The sequence below is a fragment of the Alligator mississippiensis genome, chromosome 1 (assembly GCF_030867095.1).
Source record: "Alligator mississippiensis isolate rAllMis1 chromosome 1, rAllMis1, whole genome shotgun sequence".
Classification (NCBI taxonomy): domain Eukaryota; kingdom Metazoa; phylum Chordata; order Crocodylia; family Alligatoridae; genus Alligator; species Alligator mississippiensis.
The window spans coordinates 165,601,868-165,621,414 of NC_081824.1; the positions used below are offsets into that span (position 1 = coordinate 165,601,868).

The 19,547-nt window shown below is 42.7% G+C and overlaps 1 protein-coding gene across 1 annotated transcript in view; it reads left to right on the forward strand.

The window, feature by feature from the left end:
- Nucleotides 1–19,547, forward strand: part of CRIM1 (cysteine rich transmembrane BMP regulator 1) — a 379,726-nt gene that overhangs the window by 198,289 nt on the left and 161,890 nt on the right. The gene's annotated exons all lie outside the window — the stretch shown is intronic.

Here is a 19,547-nt window from a genome sequence, read left to right on the forward strand (position 1 = left end):
ACTAACAATAAAAAAATGTGTATATATGAAATAAGAGCTGTCTAGCTGAGAGGTCTTAGTATATATTTATCAATAGGAAATCACTAAAAGGGAATGCTTCTAATGTGGTTCAGCAGGGACTAGTACTTGATAAGGAACTGATAATATTTTTATCAGTGATCTGGAAGTAAACAAAATCATTCTTGATTTAAAAAAAAATTGCAGGTGACACAAAGATTGGTAGGAGGTAATGATGAAGGATGATCAACCTGTGTTACTTGGCTACTCGGGACCATTCAAAAAATTTTTGAATACAGCCAAGTGCAAGATAATACATCTAGGAAGAAAGAATGCAGGTCATAGCTACAGAATAGGGGAATATAGAATGGTGACAGAAAAAAAATTAGTAGATAAGTAATTCACCATGAGTTTCCAGTGTAATAATGGAGCCAAAAAAATCAAAAAAGCCTAATGTGATTATATACAAGAAGAGGTTTTCTTTCTCATTTGAATGTGGAGGGGAGAACCCTTCATCTTGGACTTTAGTATGAGGAGGTGGGGAGGCAGGCGGCAGCTACTGTGGCTCTGGCTCCGTCCCTGTCCTGGGACCAGGGCTGGAGCTGCTAGCGCTTTCTGCCCCCCACCTCTGCTCCCCTACAGCCTCTGCCCTCTTCCCCATTGCCTCTGGCCCCCTTCAGCCTCAGTCCGCCTACCCCCACTTCCTCCTATCCCCCACCCCACCCCCATGCTGCTTTGCCTTGCTCCTGCAGGCTCCAGTCCCACTCCAGCTAGGGTACAGAGCCCAATCCCATAGCAGCAGCAGTGGCAGCAGCAAGCTGCTTGAACCCCCCCCCCCCACCCCCACACACACACACATTGCCTGCCCCCCATCACCCCTCTACTGCCTCTCTCATTGCCTGCTTCCCCCATCACCTGCCCTCCTGCTGCTGGTTTACCCTCTGCAGCAGCAGTGGAAATGAGTGTAAGACAATGCTCCAATAATTTCATTATATACATGGGAAACTATAACAGATTTATAAATTTTCCATGTTTAGAACCCAGTTACTGGGGCAATCAGCTTAAGTTTAGGGTTATCATGGATTTGGATAAATATGCCAAACAAAGGAATAGTCAGTAGAAGTATAAAAGTTATTTTATTTCTGACTACGATGTTCATGAAACTGATACTTTGAAAATTATACACAACTTGAAAAGTTGTTGAAAAATTGGAGAAGGTGCAGAAAAGAGCCACAAAAATCATTTAAGGGCTTAGCAATAATGACTTGTACTGAAATACATACAATTCAGACTTTAATTTATTAAAAGAAGAGTGTGAGGTAAATTAGACCAAAACATAAGAAATAAGGCACACCTTTTTAGCAGCAAGGATAATAAACCATGGAAACAAAATAAAACATGGAAACCAAGACCATGTCTTGGGTGTCTGTGAATTCTGACTCTTGATGGCTTCACATTATGATTGTATGCTTTTCTAGAAGTTATACGTTAATCAAACACAAGTTATTAGACTCAATGGAGAGGTAAGCGGGTGAAACTTTATGGCTGGTGGTATAAAGTAGGTCAGACAAGATGATCTAATAGTCATTTCTGGCTTAAATCCATTAATCTATGAAGATAATCGGGGAAAGAGTATTTAGCAAGTGGGTTGTGAATATAGCTCTGCTACTGAATTTTCCTCCCTATTTCATCATATCATTTGATGGTAGAATTTAGGGAAAGGAAATGGTGGGTGTTAGGTACAATGCAGACCTTGATAGTGCTGCACACAAAGATTATGTAATCTGGTTTATAGGATGTTGATTTTGAGAAATGTTCCAAAGCCGGAGGAATCTACAAAGAGTAGGAGCAGACAGACATTTGTCCTGGCAGCTAAAGAAGGATTAATTATCTTTGGCCATGGATAGGCATTACATTTTGTAATGAGAAATATGCCCTTTAAGTACTGCAGAAAACTAGCATACAGCCATTCAAGTGGATTATTGCCAAAAAAATGGTACTTTTTCAGAAAAAGGTTAGCTCATTGCAACAGCAACTTCTCAGCAGTGTGAACATTTTAGTGCCACACATAGCAATTGTACAATTACACATAGCTACATAGGGTGGGCAGGGTCCTTCATCATCCCAGGAGGTTTTGTTCTTTGTCACTCCCCCTCATGGCATGAGGGATTCTTTTTTTATGTTGAACTCAGCTGCCCTAGGAAGGCAAAGGCAGGTTTACAGCTCATCATACAGACTTGCTGCTCAGCTCTGTCTTTCTTTGTGAAGGATAAAATCCTTCCTGCACCAAAAACATGACAGGAATCCAGCTGCCATGCCAATAATATCCGTACTCATCACATCAGCATTTCTGGCATTCTCTACAAGCCAAAGAGCACAGAGCAGGAACTCATGGGTGGTTAAGGTAGTATCTGGGTACTTCAAAAAATGGTCTCTGCTTTTACAAGTGGTAAATGCCATCACTAGGGGAAGAGGAGACCCTTCAGTATGTCTCCTGAAGTGGAAGTAGCATGATAGATCTGTGGGGTGGTGCTGCAAGTGGCATAGCCAGGAGTTTCACTTGTACTTTGCACAGAGATCAGCCGTTGTGGAGCAGAGAAAGCATCAGAGCCCTGCCAGGCAATGCCATGGGTGGAGCAGCTGAGAGGCCCACAGGCGCTTAGTGTACTGGCTGATCTCTAATTTGCAGTGGTCATGGCTGGAGCAAAGGGGAGTCTATAGTTTCCCTCTTGAAACAGAATCAGCATAGAGACCTCCATTGTGCAGCTGGACAAGGCAGGTGAATTGCTTTGCCAGCACTTGCTGGTTTTTGAATAGCCCAAAAACCTCTTCTGCACTGATTCTCCCAACATGGACTTACTTTTATCCTACCAATTGTCAAATCGGAGATCTCATGGCTAAGACCTTGGTCATATCTGCATGGTTGTACATAGCACTATGTACCAGACCGCACAGGAGCTGAAAAAGCAGTGGCAGGATTTGATTCTGTGCCAGCTGGAGCACATCACACTGGACCTGCTGTTGCTGCTGGATCAGGAGTTAAAGGGCATGCAGGTAGCACGGATCCATTGTGGGCTGCAAATAAAACTGACAAGTCCTTGGTAGTGGAAACTGAACCATTGTGCTGTAGCTCTGTACTCCCACATGAACAGCTGTACACATGTTCCATGTTACATTTTTGTGGTCCTGCTAATTTCCAGAAATTCTTAGCAGTTCAAATGAATGCCTGTCCATACCCCTAGCTATCATTAACAGCCTATGTTGTCAAAGCAGCCTTGCCTTCCCTAGTATATACACCAACCATGTACAGTTACAGTGATGTAATTTTGGAAGGGGTGGGGAGCAATAGGGGCAAACACCCCAGGTGCTGACTTGGGGGAAAATGGGGTTAAAAAAGGAGCTGCTGGCAGCCTGTTCACACAGGAATGGGGTGGTTCACAGGGCACACTGTAACCAATGAACTTGAGCTGAATTCAGGCTCACTGAGTTTCTGAGCCCTCCTTCAAAATGATTTGGTGAAAACATGTTACTATCTGCCTCTCTGGGGTTTTTTATCCTTTATGGTACTGATTCTTAACTGGAATGCCTTGAGATTCTTTTAAGGATGCCATGGGGTGCTGTGCAATATTAGTACTGTTTCACATGATTCACAGAAGGGTTTCAAATAGGAATTCACAGTGCTAAGAATATTCTGCCCTGTTGTGGTCTTTCTGAGTTCTTTTCGACAGAATTGCTCTGTTATTTTTCTGTAGTCAAACAATGAGTAAATAGTAAAAGATGGCACTTTCTGAGGGGTGCCTTGAGCAGAGTGTGAGGGGTGCTTTGAGCTTAGAAAGTGTTGAGAACCACTGCTTTATAGAAATGTTTCCTTGAAATAGCTTAGCTACTTTAGAACGGGCTCTGCTCAAGCATATGAGGATAATTGGTATTCCCTATGGCCCCGCTGTTACTTTTTATTATGATTCAAGATAAGAGATTCCTGCCATCTGTTGTTGGGGGGGGGGGCTAAGGTGATTCACCTGACTTTTTTAACAACCCTGGCCCTTGAAGGGACAGGACTACACTTATAATGGTAAAAGGTATGTAATACTACCTAGTTTCCACTATAGACAAAAGTGAAAATGTAATGGAGTGTTGCAGAGCGTTAACTGATAACATCATAGGCGTTATGAAGGTAGAAATAAATGTACAAATGTTTCCACTTAACTGCTTGTTTCTGTGCATTAAAGGTTTTGGGGTGGATCAAGTGTCTTAAAGCAACCTTATTACCAGCTTTGCATTCGTATGTTTGCATTAGTATACATGTAATCATATCTGTATATATATGTTTTTTAAAGGGAAAAACAATGACATTTATGACTTGGTTTTACTTAAACTTTTAGAAAAAAATATGCAGGCTGAAACCATACCTGGAAAGCCTGAAAGGAAAGGAAGTGTAAGTGGAACCTAGAGTACCAAGTACTTCCAGATCATTAGGAAGTGGAAGCTAGAGTAATAATGGAGATAGAATTGCATCCTTAAAGTTTTTCAACCTTAAAATTCCAACCATTCTGCAAGACTAAAGTGGAATTCTCTGTTGTTTTACTAGAGTTCAAATGTTTATATAGTAGAATTTGCTGTGTAGTGTATTTGGAATGGTAGGCCTCCAAGTCTAATGACTGTAAAGTATTTTTATTTAATGTTTGTAAAATATTAGTTCACTCTTTTCTAAGCAGAAGTGGTATGAATACAATAGTAACGTAAGTCAGGCAAGAGGTTCAGTTGTAGTTCTGTAGTGACTGCTACTACAGAAGGCACAGTAAAAAATGCTTAAAATAGGCAGAAACGGGGGTATAAGTAAGTAAATCTTGAATGTTGATGACCTAGGTAGTTCTCTACTATTGACATGCCAGTATGAAAAATGTGAGAGGAAGCCATCTTATTATAAAATACTTATTATAAACAGTAGAACACTGAATCTGAATAAACTCCTAAGGGCATGTCCAGACAAGCGTGCACAGGTGTTCGTCACACTGCTGATTTGCAGCACGATGGAGTTCTTTGACACCAGGAGAACCCAGTGTCAAAAAAAGTGGGGCGGTACAGGTGGTACCAGCAGGTGCTGGCCAGCCAGCCGGAGCTACACCCCAGCTGCTGGCCACTCTCTGCATGCCCAGATCACTGATGCTGGAGCCTCTGGAGGCATCCAGGACCCCAGGTAGAGCCAGGCCAGGTGCTGGTCTGAGCCTACCATACCTGATCCAGGGCAACTTGCTGTGTGCCAGAGCATGCATGCATGGGTGTTCCCCAGGGACAAGTAGCAGCAGCACAACAATATGCTGCTGCTGCTGCTTGTCCCTGGGTAAACACATGTGCATGCTTGTCTGAATGTGCCCTTAATGTTTCTGTAGTTTTCCTCAAGGTCTTGCATTCAGTGTCCTTTTATACTGTAACCTCCCCAGGCTAGGGGTTGCTTCTTGAATATTGGTGTGAAACACCGTGGCACTCAGCACACATGCTTGTAAATAATATGCATGTCAAAATCACAGGCTTGGTTTACTTTGAACCTTGTGGCCATGTGTAGATGAAATGAGAGGCGGGATGTGCACGACACTTTGAAGTGGGCTAAATGTTTTTGCACCACTTCAATGGTGTTGGTGTTTGCATGCCTCTGTGGCGTATTGTGCATTAATTCCATCCACTGTAGAAAATTTGGTGGCATAATGCACCTTAAATGACTTGGGGCGCAGCAAACTATGGCTGCGAAGTGAGGCACTGAGCTCTGTGCAGCTCCACGGCTCTGCAGGAAGCCCTGCAGGCAGCCTGACAAAAACCTGGGAAAGCAGCTCCACCCAAGAAAAGCAGAAGCCTGATCCTCCCGCCTCCCTCCCCCCCCCCCCCCCCCCCCCGGAACCTGCCTGCCTGAGCTGTGCAGGGGCCCAGTGCTTCTCTCTGTGGCTTCAGTGCCCCTCGGGACCGCCCAAGTCTGGTGCCTGTGGGCAGGTGCCACCTGGGGGGTCCACAGCTGCTGCAGAGGGAAGCATCAACCCCCTCCTCGTAGCCCAGGGACCACTCTGCCCATTGGCACCTTGCCCTTCCCCACTGGAGAGGCAAGTAAGTCAGTGAGGTGTGTGCATGACATGGGGGTTTAATCATCCCTAAATTGAAGTGATGTTTTTTAAAACCTACCACTTCAATTTAGGGCCCCCATTTTGTCTGCACACGCCCTGCGTTTTTGTGGAGGAATCTTTAGTGGATGCGGGACTGAAGGGTTACAAGCTGTTCCTACAGTTGTCATAATAAAGAGTATATTTTAGTGAGCATCAAATCAAGTGACCAGCAATAAAAACCAAAGACTATTTTCCACATTGTCTTTTATTTGTTTTGAGATATTTGTAAATAAACCATGGTATGTTCATCTTCAAAATGGCTAGCAGCCGATGCACTAAACCTATATATTGCTGTTTCTTCACTCCCTAATTAAATAACTTTTAAATACAAAGATTTTTTAGTAGTTTTGTTTATACTAACACAGAGTTTTAAATTGATCAGCTTCCTTCCTTGTCACTTAAAGGTCATATTAATTAAACCAGTTGTTTCCAAGAGTTTGTTGTAATCTGGCTACATAGTAAAGGAATTCTGTCATTGGAAGTTGTTGTAATCATGTAACATATAATGCTTTTAACAACACAAAGCTGGTTTAAATTTCATTTCCCCTCTGGGCTGGCTAGAGGCCTTATGGTACTGAAAAGCTTGGCTATAAAGAAATGCTGAAACTTCACGTGCATTCAGAATAGCTATGTTCAAAATGACTGCTCAGTGAAGGATATGGATCGCAGACTAAATGAATTTCTAATCTGTTCCATGACCCTGATCAAAGACAGCCACCAGAAAAGGCAAAGTACGGACAGCTTAGAAATAAGTCTCAATATCAGTTAGTTCAGTCATGCCACAGCATAAGGTGAATGACCAACTCTGACCAACTTTAATGTGGAATTCAGCTTTTCCTAATATTAAATTGATACTCATATCATAGAAAGCAAGACTGTGGCAGGCGAGGTAAGGCAAGGTTGAGTGGGGAAACGAGCAAATTCTTGAGTATACTGTGCGGATAAATTAAGTCAAAAGAACTTCCTATGGATAGTCTACTACATCAAATACAAATGGCAGCCAGGTTTCAAAAGGCAATCAAATAAACTGTTTGTTGTCATGGCCCGCTAAGCCAAATAGCAGTCTTTTCATAGCCAGGATTTCTCCTTTACAGAGCATGGATCTGTTCAAAACCAATTTGATCAATAGTTAGAGATTCTCAAGAGATTGTTCCTCATACAGAACCTGATCAACTTCATTTAAAATCAGTGGAAAGCCTCTCATTTAATTTAATGGCAAATGAATTGGGCCAATAATTTATGCAAGTAGTTATTCAAATAGTTTTCTAATTTCAGAGCATAACTCTGACTAGAGAAAATATCACAGATCAGAGGAATTAAGGAGAACACAGTTGTAAAAGGAGAGCATGAAAGAGAGCCAACTCTGAACCCTTTATCTCTTGCATTCTCTACCTTGGTGCACCCACAGAGTTTAGTTCCATTCCCTTTTTCTCCAGCAGCTACAGGCAACCCCTGGTTAGCACTTTTAATTGGTTAAAACCAAGCATTAAGTGAAACCAAAAGTAGTAATAAGCAAAGCTAACTGCATGAGGTAATAAGCAATGCTAACTGCACTCTTGCATCAGCAGGAGTATCACGTGCAGGTCTAGGGAAGTGATAATTCCCCTCTATGCGGCATTGGTGAGGTCATAGATGGAGTACTGTGCTCAGTTTTGGGTGCTGCACTTCAAGAGGGTTGTGGATAACCTTGAGAGGGTTCAGAGGAGGGCTACTCATATGGTTGAGGGCCTGCAGCAGATAAGACCCTATGAAGACAGACTGAGGGATCTGAATTTCTTCAGCCTCTGCAAGAGAATACTGAGAGGCGATCTTGTGGATACCTACAAACTCATGGGGGGGGGGGGGGGGGCAGCAGGGAATAGGGAACACTGTTTACCAGGGTGCCCCTCGGGTTTACCAGAAATAATGGCTACATACTGAAGGAGAACAGATTTAGATTGGACATAAGGAAGAAGGCGACCCAAGATGGTGACTGTAATTGTTTTTAATGAACCAAGATGGAGACTGCAAGCATTACAATGAAACTTGCTGAGTGCTAAGTGAAATCAGGTATCAATTTGAAATGAACGTTATAGCGAAATAGCGCTAAACAAAATAGCATTAAGTCAGGGTTGCCTGTACTGCTGCTGCTCTCTCAGAAACAGTTTTCCTCTAGCCACTTGGAGTTATCTTCCAAAAGTCATGGTGAAGTTGACTTCATTTTTCTTTCATGATCTTCCTCTTTGTCCTTCCATTCATTTTCTTCTTTGGATAACAACTCATCCAATTCTTGTCTCTCTTTTCCTTCCATTTAACTACGACTTGACCCTCAGCTCCCTCTCAGAGTTTGCTCCTGGGTTTCTTCCTCATAGATTTAATAGATTTCTAGAGTCGGAAGGGACCTGGTAGATCACTGGGTCCAACCCCTTGCTCCAGAGTGCTGGGATTGGGTAACCCCAGCCAGATGCCTTTCTAATTTCCTCTTGAACACCTCCAGGGTAGGGGAAAGCACCACCTCCCTTGGAAGCCCATTCCATATTTTGGCAGCCCTTACTGTAAAGAATTTCTTCCTTATGTCTAATCTAAATCTGTTCTCGTTCAGTTTGTAGCCATTATTTCTGGTAACCCCTCAACCATACGAGTAGCCCTCCTCTGAACCCTCTCAAGGTTATCCGCATCCCTCTTGAAGTGCAGCACCCAAAACTGGGCACTGTACTCCATCCGTGGCCTCACCAATGCCGCATAGAGGGGAATTATCACTTCCCTAGACCTGCTCATGATACTCCTGCTGACGCAAGAAAGAGTGCGGTTAGCCTTGCTTATTACCTCGTCACACTGGCGACTCATGTTCATTTATGCGTCAACCAGGACTCTGAGATCTCTTTCTACTGTTGTGGTGCTCAGAATGGTACCTCCCAGTCTATAGGTGTGTTGGAGATTCTTTCTCCTTAGGTGTAACACCTTGCATTTGTCCTTGTTGAATTGCATCCTATTCTGATCTGCCACTTCCCCAGGCTGTCCAAATCTGCCTGAATTTGCTCCCTGCCCTCCAGTGTGTTTACAGTGCCCCCATAGTTTAGTGTCATCTGTGAATTTGGACGAGGTGCTTTCACCACTTTTGTCTAAATCATTGATGAAGATATTAAACAGTACTGGTCCAAGGACAGAGCCTTGGGGGACACCACTGCCCACATCCCGCCAGGGAGAAACTGACCCATCCACCACCACTGTCTGAGTGTGTCCCATGAGCCAGCTTTTCACCCACCTTACTGTGAAAAAATCCACATCACAGCTACTCAGTTTGCTCGTAAGAATTGGGTGTGACAGTGTGTCAAAAGCCTTTTTAAAATCCAGGTAAAGAGTATCTATTTCCTTCCCTGCATCTAAGAACTTTGTGACCTGATCATCAAAAGAGACCAGGTTGGTCGGGCAGGATCTGCCTGCTATAAACCCATGCTGGTTGCCCCTGTGTGACTCACTGGTTACCATAGTGTGACTCGCTGGCCCCCTGCAAATGTGATCCTTTATGATTTTTTTTCTAAGGTTTTGCCGAGAATAGAGGCAAGGCTAACTGGCCTATAATTACCTGGGTCTTCCTTCCTCCCCTTCTTGAAGATAGGGACAACGTTGGCCCTTTTCCAGTACTCTGAGACCTTTCCTAAGTGTTGCAAGTGCTCAAACAGCTGGGTCCTGCTATGTCATTGGCCAATTCCTTTAGTACCCTTGGGTGAAGATCGTCAGGGCCTGCTGACTTAAATACATCCAACCCTTCCAAGTGCCCCTTCAGAAGGTCAGTGCTGACCGTTGTTGGATTGGTATTTCTCTCACTCCAGACTAAAGACTCATTGGGAGGCGCATTTGTATCCGTGTCCAGGAAAACAGAAGTAAAGAAATTATTTAAGAGCTCCGCTTTTTCCATCCCATCGGTTATGAGTTGCCCTGGTCCATTCTGTAGTGGCCCTATGTTACCCTGCGCCTTCTTCCTGCTCCCTATGTACTTAAAGGACTTTTTGTTATCCTTAATCTTTGTTGCCAACTTGAGTTCTGTATCAGCTTTGGCCTTTCTCACTGCTTCCCTGCAAGCGTGAGCCAAGTAGGTATATTCCTCCTTGGTGGCTGCCCCTTGCTTCCACAGCCTGTAGGCCTCTTTTTTCCTCTGGAGGCTCTCCTGGATTTCCCTGCTCAGCCAAAAAGGTTTTTTGGCTCTTTTGCCTCCCTTTGCTTGTACTGGGATGGTGTCTCTGTGTGCCTGTAGGATCAGTCCCTTGAGGAACTCCCACCCTTCTTGGAGCCCCATCTCACAGACGTGATTACCCTTCAGTCCCACCCTAACCAATCTTCTGAGCTCATTGAAGTTGGGCTTCTGGAAGTCTAGCACTACTGCCCTACTATTTGTCTTTCCCACCTTACACTGGACAGTGAATCCTGTCAACTGGTGGTCACTGTCCCTTAGGTTACCTTGTACCTGTAGCTCCCCTGCCAAGTCCTCCCCTGAAGCCAGCACCAAGTTAAGTAAGGCATCTCCCCTAGTGGGACTGCATACCTCCTGTGGTAGATGCAGGCCCTGTATGCAGGTTAAGAACCTACGTGAATGGGCAGACCTAGCCGACTGCTTCTCCTAGCAGATGTCCAGGTAATTTAGGTCACCCATGACATCTGTGTCTTTTGAGCATGCTGCCTTTGAGAGCTGTTTTGAGAATTCTAGGTCTAACGCTTCCCCCTGGTGTTAAAGCTTCTCAGCTGCTCATGATGATTTTAAATGTTATACTGGTGTCTGTCCAATCATCTAGCTTCCCAGCTCTTTGCTTAACCTGCAGCTATGGATCAGTGCTCATACTCAATAAAGTCTATCACAGAACTTCCATCCCAAACTACCACTGCATCTTCAACCCATTTCTTAACATACCCCCTATTCGTTCTGTGACGTCCAGATCTACTGCGTTATCACATTCTCTTCTCTTCTCTTATACCATTTTCCCCCTGTGCTCAATTTTCTTGTTGTGCCTCAAGTGAGTTGTCATTTACCTCCATACCATTCTCTCTGTCATGCTGGATTCCTTTGCCTCTCTCTTCCCACACTTCCATCATGAGGTTAATCCACCCATCCCCCAGCTTTAGCTCATCCCTAACATCTTCTTCAGTGTTCTTTAATTCTTTTATCACTGCAAAACAGCTTTTATTTCAGTTGAGCTTTTCTGTTCCCTTAACGAGTCCTATACTCAGCCCAGCAACCTCTGATTCCTGTGATTCTTTCTCAAATCCTCTCCCTCCCCATTTTCCTATTTCCCTTCTGTTTAGCATCCTGCCAGTTTTTTCAGAGGATAAAAAGAGAATGGTGTAAAAATCATCCTTTGCTGTTGCATTTTTTTTTTCTTTTACACCCTATCAAATATTACTTCCCTGTGAATAAGGCTTCTTGTTTGGTCTTCTCTGTTAAAGAGGATTCAACCCTCAAGCTTGCTCATGATGTCTGTTTCATTTTTCTCTTTTTCCCCTTAAGTTCTTTCCCCTCTTCAGTATGAGCACATCCTTCTTTGTTTCCTATATTTAAAAAAAATACCCCATAACTTTTGCACCCCATATTGAAGCAGTGTTTTCTGCAAATATGGTTTTAAGCCAGGGGTCACAAGAGCACAGGTCTCTGGCTGTGTGTGCACTTCCTCTTCCTGCTGTCCCCTGAGGTCTCTGGGATTTGCAGTCCAGGCTTATAGCAGCAGGACTCTGCAGGGTTGCTCATTACTTCCTCTTCCTGCGTCCAGGTGCCTCTGGGATTTGTAGTCCACAGTCGCAGCCAGCACTAAGCTTGAGCAGGGGAAGAGGTGTTTAAACTCCCTCCCAGGCCCCTGCTGGGGTTTGTCTGGAGGGGAGCAGTCCGTCCCTCCCCCCCACACCCTCCCATGCAGACTGGGCTGCATCTCCAGCTGAGCTTGCCCCTTCCCCACCCCCCCTTGTCAGCCAGCCAGGGGGCAGAAGGGTGGGGCCAGCCCTGCTCTCTGGAGCACATGGCACTGCACAGCCCAGGGCTGCAAAATGCTGGGATGCTGGGGGCCCGTGATTTAACTTAAATCAGGAATGGTTCTGGGACAAAAGTTCCATAAACCGGTTGGACCCAAATCAGTTAAGTCTGATAATACATTCAAGCAAGTTTATCTTAAATCAGTTTCAGCCATTTTGAAACTGGTTTATGTGCACTGAGCTTCTGTTCTGTTACAGGTTTAAACTAGTTTCTGATTACTTAAACTAGTTTGTGTGCAACTTCTGTCCCTAGCCAAGAAGTTCATTTTGGTCCTAATGAATTTGATCTTTCTATTTTGTTCTGGTGCCCTGCCATCTCCCTTTCTCTGTTATCATAAGCTATACTTCTGTTCTCTCAGTTACTCAGATCCATAACCTGGGCATCATTTTTGCCATCTCACTCATTTAGGCTGTGTTTGATCTTGCCACATTTTCTTACAGTTCACCACTTACACTTGTCTTCATGCTCAAGACTCTTGTCCAAGTCCTCACTGTTTCACCTCTTGAAAACTAGAAGTTCCTTTGCTCTGTCCGTGACCACTGTGACCTTGGGCACTTCGATCTTTTTAGAGTATTTCTGTAAGACCCGCCTCTTGGTTGTTTGTTCCCTCTTACAGTCCCTTTACTTCCACATCATTTACAAATTTCTTATCTGGCATCATGCTGCTAAGCTGAAGGTCTCATAGTAATGATTCAAACTTTTGGTTTTCCAGAACTCTGTTTTTATTGCCCATTATCAGTCAAGGTTTCCTTAAAAGGTCTCCTTAAACAGCATCCACTTTTCTTTTGCATTCCTTTATACCATGAGAAAAATTCCTTGACACACTCTAAACCACAACTTCTGTACACTCTGCCAAATATCTCAAGACTCCTAGGCTAAATACAGACAGTCAAAAAGCCTGAGCCTGAATCAATTCAATCTTTATAGGTTAGTCTGAGCTACGTAGATTGAACTGATAAGCAAGTGAAAAGACATTAATTTTGATTCTGGAAATGCAGCCACATGCCTGCAGTGGCTCAGGTCAGAAGCTGGGGGGCACTAGAGCATGCCTCCATGCTGGACTGGAGCAGACAGCTTGGACCCTATGAGTGGGATTTGTGTGGGAGGTGCAAAGCATCCTGGAGTGCTGAGGGACTGAGTTAACTTGAATCTGGAGGGGATCTGGGAGAGAAGTTCAATAAACTGATTTAAACTAAATCAGTTAAGTCTGATACTACATCCAACCAGATGTATCATAAACTGGTTTTGGCCATTTTGAAAGTGGTTTATGTGTACTGAACTTGTGGTGTGTTACAGATCTGAACCAGTTTCCAACCACTTATTTCAGTTTATGTGTAACTTGTGTCCCTAGCCATATTTTTAGGATCCCAGCAGCCTACTAATCATGGCTTGGTTGATGAGGAGCTGTGACTTCCCTCTTCCCCATCTTTCCTTTTCTTGCTTTCTCACTTCCAACCTGTGCTAAAGGAACAAGGTTTTGCTAATTCTTCATTGTACTTTATATCACATTCATCTCATATTCTTTATTGGTTGGGTTTTTTGTAGGCTGTAAGCACTTCAGAGTGGGATAACTTTAATATATTTGTTTGTGTAGTTTGCAACACAATGTCAGTGCAATCCCATTTGGAGCCCTTGGGTAATGCTATAACATATGCACCTACTACCATTACTGCTCCTATTAGTAGTATTAATAGTAGTAAAATACAAAGTAACAAGTATTAGAAAAATTGACCTGATAAAGTACATGGCATCTTGTAATTCAAATGGTGGTGAATCATTTTTAACTATTTGTTTCTTCTTATGCCCTATTGTAGTTGTTGAGATGAGTTTGGGAAGTGTATATTTTTGGTACGGAAATTTAAACACTGCACCAATGAGTTACCTTGCCATAAATCCTTCTATCTAGCAGGAAGACTTTTAGATTTTTGTATTTTTCACCCCTGAAAAATCTGACAGAACTCAAGCTACCTAGCCTGAATGTTTAGTTAATTTTAGCTTTCAGCTAGGAAGGCCTTTTCTTACTGCTTTGTTTTAATTCCTTTTTATTTCAGTTTCATGATGGATAGCAAAACAGTAAATCCAGTATTATAGAAATTAGTAGTTAGATATATCTAGTGAAATGGAACTTCTCATTAAAATCCAAATATTTTACTAGAAAAATGTCAGTATTTTAAGCATATCCTGTTTAAGGAAGTAAGTCGGTAGAATGTGAGGCATGATCATTATCTGGTTTATCAGGTTCACACCTTGCTATAGTGTTGTTATAGGTCTCTCTATGAAGATGGACCTGTTTTTGTTTTTTGGCTTGGATATAAGTTTGATTCTACAGTTTTTACATACATACAACTCCGTGAATTAAGGATTGCAGGATTAGTCCTTAATGTTTTAGTGCCATGACTATGCACTCATTTAGCATACACACACCATAAAACCATCCTGTTGATGTCAAATGCTGTGGCCATCTGATGGTCATGGTATCATGGAAGTTAACTAACAGAGTATTTTTTTTAATGTAAACGAGGAACAATCCTGATTAAAATTGTCCCGTCTCTTCAGCCTAACAACTTCATAAATAAACATATTTGGTTAATTCACAGCTTTGCAAGTTCTGTGCATGAATATCTCACTAAAAAGCCTCATGATGCAAAAAGGCAGATTCATCATAAAATACTTATTCCATTATTTTTTCATTATGGAAATATACTTTCCCTTTTTTCAAGATTTACCATAAGTACTATTCAATATGGTTTATAATTTGGCCATTTTAAAAATAAGATGCATTTTCTAGCAGGGGCTTTCTCTACTGTCCTAATCAAGCATAAATTCAGGCTTACTGTTTTAAAAAGAATTTGGAGACATCTAGAAGGCTGTTCAGAAGCAATGAAATAATGAACAAATGGTTAGAGCCCTTTTTTATTATTAGCACTTTTTCCTTTTTTAAGAAACTTTAAACTTATAGCTCATACAGTTGTAATATTTCTCAAGTGTTTGTTTATGTGAATAGTTTTCTAATGAGGTCATAGCCGGTTTTCCGGACACAATAGCACTTATGGCATTTCCTCTTTCACTCTCTCCCCTTTTCATGAATTTTTTTTAATAACATGCCTTAAAAGACAGAGAAACAGACGTATAAAAATTAAACATTGGAACTGCTCAGTGAGAATGAATTTCATCCTCAACATTTTGTAGTCATTCTAAGTGATAAGAACACAGCCAGAAAAGTTTCTTCTAGTAGTCAACAAAATCTTTCATTTTTAAAAGGGTCAGGGTTTTTAATCTCATGTGAGTAACATTAGGCACCTACAGGTGAGCAGCCTGACTTTTACAGAGCTTCTGAACATGTGCTTATTGAAGTAGAAAGGCATTGTGGGTTATCACCACTTAAAAAATGCTAACTAATGTATTGGGTATACAAGGTTTGAAACTGAGTATTAAAACATCAGTATTGATCTCAAACTGAAAGGGGGTTGAAATAATCATATTGAATTGTGACATCAATTCTATATAGTATGCATAAAAATACCTTCTCTCTGTAAATTCTTATGAAGACCAATTTGCTGTGAAATTTCACCATTTCTCAGGACATAATTAATATTACAAGAAGCCAGTGATCTAATGTCCTTCTCTGTTCTCCATGTAGTATTTGGATTAACATGTATAAGATTTTTACATTTTTTTTCCCTCTTACTACTTCTTTTTGTCACCATTCTTCTTTTTACTTCTTTCTGCCTCCTTTTTTCTTCTTTTCTGTTTTTGGTTGTAGTTCTAAGAAAACCAAAATTAAGAAGTGAATTTTATTTTCTTTTGAAAATAATAAGATTTTCAGTCTTCATCTAATCTTTGGTGACATCCATAGGCTAGATCTTATTTTTGACAAACACCCTGACTCCTGTTATCAGAAACTTCACCTTTCAGGCTGATACATTTCTTAGAAATTGAATTTAGTGGTTGCAGGACATCATTACTCTAAAGATATCCATTATTTGGAAAAATATAAGCCAGTTCCATAGAAGTCTTTGAAGATTGTAACTAAACCTTTTTCTGTGCCTGTTATGCTGGTACAATGTAACAAGCAAAGTATGGGATGATGCAATCTTGGTTGGTAGAACTGAGGAGATGGGCTGCTATTTTGTCACTAATTTACTTTGTTTCTGGTTGGAGTGTTCATTCTTTATGCATGTTGAGTTAAAACAGAACAACAGGCTATGAAGGTATTAATACTTTCTAGATTCAAGTTTGACAAGATGGAATGCATCCTTCTAAGGAGAGGTAGATAGAAGAAATTATGTCTTTGTGTGTCTACCTGTGTGCCCAGAAGTGGTCAGAAATCCCGAATGACCCAAGGCTTTGGACTTGTTTGACAATCTAGAACTCCATACTCCTTTGGTGGAAACTAAGGCAGCAGTGATTTCTGCCTGGAGGATCTTTGTGTTTTACTATAGACTTAATTGTAACTTAGGTCCTGGAACTGAATGTAAAAAAATCATGCAACAGTCCTAATTTTTTTTAACCTTAAAATTCTCATAAAGCAGTTTTACTATAACTTTCTTATATAACATGGTACTTGAGGTGATATTTTTATTTTTGTGGCAGTGCACTTGCAGTTCCTGCCACTATAAGGGCTGAGTCAAGGAGCGAGCAGGTGCTTGATTACGGCAGCCATTTCAAAACACTAGCTTCCTATAGAAACACAGCAACTTGCTGCTGGCAGGCAGGCAGAAACATTGCCTGGCTGCAAGGCTGTACGAAACATCTAGGAGGTAAGGGCAAGAGCTTATGGGGATGGCTAGGAGGTTTTTGGTCCTGTGCATGACCTAAAACTGCACCCTGCTGGGGATGGGTGGCCTGGTGGGGCTCGTGGTGGCGCAGGAGTCCCTAAGAAATGCCAGGCCAGTTACTACCCCAATGAAAGGCAGGTCGGGGAGCCTTAACCCATAGCCTCCACAACACTGGGTACAAGGGGGCCAGGCATGGCTATGGCCACCTGAGCGAAAAGATGGTGTAAGACCTAGGCAGGGCCAGGCATGTCTATGGCCACCTGAGCCTCCACAGGGAAGGGAAACCCCAGAGCCCCAAAGGAGGGGGTAGAAGTGTAACCCCAGAGAGGGGGGGTCGTAAGGGCCTGGAAGATGGTTGAGTAGGGCTGAGAGTCATTCTGAAGGGCAGCCCAGAGGGGATGTTGAACAGCCTGAAGGGCAGCACAGGGGCCAACCCCCTGGAGAGCAAGTTGAGGGAAGTGTGGAGCCCCAGAAAGGGGGAACAGAGGGTTGGGAGCCCAATACATGGGGCCGGGGGCCCATTGTGTGTTTGTGTAGGTTATGTAAAACTGCCCTAGGAGGGGCCAGGGCAAGCTTGGCCCAGGTCAGGAACTTGGGTGGCCACAACCTAGGTGAGGGTCACTGGAGAGGCCCAAGAGACTGTACATCTGCCACCCAAGGCGTGATCCAGATAAAGCCTATGGCCTATGGGAGCCGCTTCAAGAGGGAGCAGGGTGGAACAAGTTGTCAATGTGAGAAAGAGACCCTATGAGATTGGGTGGAGTGTGAGGCCCTAATGAGAGGAGGGTGGAGTGAATGTGTGTGTGAAAAAGGCCTAACAGTGAGGACTAAGCTTAGCCTGGCTCTGGGCTGGGAGCATAATGTCACCATGGATACCATGTGCAAGGCCTGGGCTGAGATGTAGGGGAGGTTTGGAGATGCAAATAGCGCTTCCTGGCATTGGGGCATATAATGGACAGTGTCCCGCATTTACCACCCATTTATGGGAACAGCAAAGTCGTGGCAGGAAAGACAGGGTGGACTGCCCCCTAGAGACAGGTGGGTGGGCTGGCATGAGACCTGGCCCCAAGCGTGCCCTCCTGTCACAATTTTATTAGCAAGACTTAGGGATCATGGTTTTATTCTCAAGTTATCAGATCATATAAAATGAATATCACTACCATCTTTAGTCCAATCATGTAGTAAACATACAGTAATCATATTATGTTAGATCGGTATTTGACTAAAGGCATCTCTTTTAGAAATGGGGGGGGGGGGGGGTTCAAATGTTTCTGGCTTTTTAAAATATCCATCCAACTGAAACTTTAGGCTGCTGTAGTGTTGAGTATCCAGTTGTGCCCAAGCTTCTTATGGAAAGGAAGATTGCAACTAAGAAATTTTAGAAATCCCTAAATGTTATCTAAAATAGAAAAAGCCACGGATCATGTGTTTTGATTTTTAAGTTTCACTAGCTTGTAACCAGCCAAGGTTAGAAATAGCTGATTAATGCCACTGGAGAGGTAATAAGTAAATTTAATTTCACAGTCAACATTTGAGTTATAGTAATGCAGAATTGTATTGATAGAAATGTACCTGAGTTACCCTGAGAACACTTCCTGACTAGAATTTGACTGACTTTCTAATGAAGAAACAGGCCTTTGAATATTTCCTACATTTAAAAAACCATGCTTTAGAAAACTCCAAAGCTCACCCCTGGACAGTGTTATATTCCTTTCTGTCACTAACAGCATAATATTTTTAACCTTGAAGCTCACTCTTCTTTTTTATAAGGAAATGTATTATGGCTAATAGTGGAGTGGGATGTATTGGGGATTCTGTTGGGGGCAGAGCTAAGTGAGGTAGCATTTCTGGTTTATTTTGTGTTTGGGTAATTGGAATTTTAGTGGTTATTTTAAAACAGTTGTTAACATTTCAAAAACTTTGAATGGCTGTTATTTTATTGTAAATTTTTTTTCTATTAAAAAGTATGCATGTATAGGGTGACCATTTGTCCCCTAGTTTAACCTGGACAATCCCAGATTTCAGAAGCTGGTCCTAACTGGCTGATGAGAATTAAAATGAGCATCCCAGAAATGCAGGAGTGTGAGGCACAGTCTGCCAGGGAGGTGGAGCAGTGCAGTGCGGGATAGCACACTGCTGCCTGCCCACCCACCCCTGCTTCTGCCTGAAGGAGTGCCACTGACTTGGGGGCAGGTTGGGTGCGGGGGGAGTGGGCAGTATCCCAGATGTCCAGGATTTCCTTATCGTCAGCCTATGCATGTATAATTTGATATAGCATTCACATTTTTAATTTTTGTTCACTATAATTACTGACTAGTGTGTGGCAGGGTCCACATCTGCAACACCCATTTTTGACCATGATGGCAGAACTTGCCCTGCCTCAGTTTCTCTTAGTGATCATCAACTACATACAGCATGTCTCAGTATTGTAATGACGTAGCCTTCCAGCAACATTACCCTCTGTCACATTATCAAAGTTCCAAACATAGTGAACTCAAGAAGAGGGCCAACTATCTCAATTTTTGGCAGGACCTAGCATCTCTACACCAGCTGTCTCTTCTTGTAAGACTCATCCAAGGTCCCTGCTTCAAACTCAGCTTGCCTCCAGGCTTCTGTCAACTGGTAAAA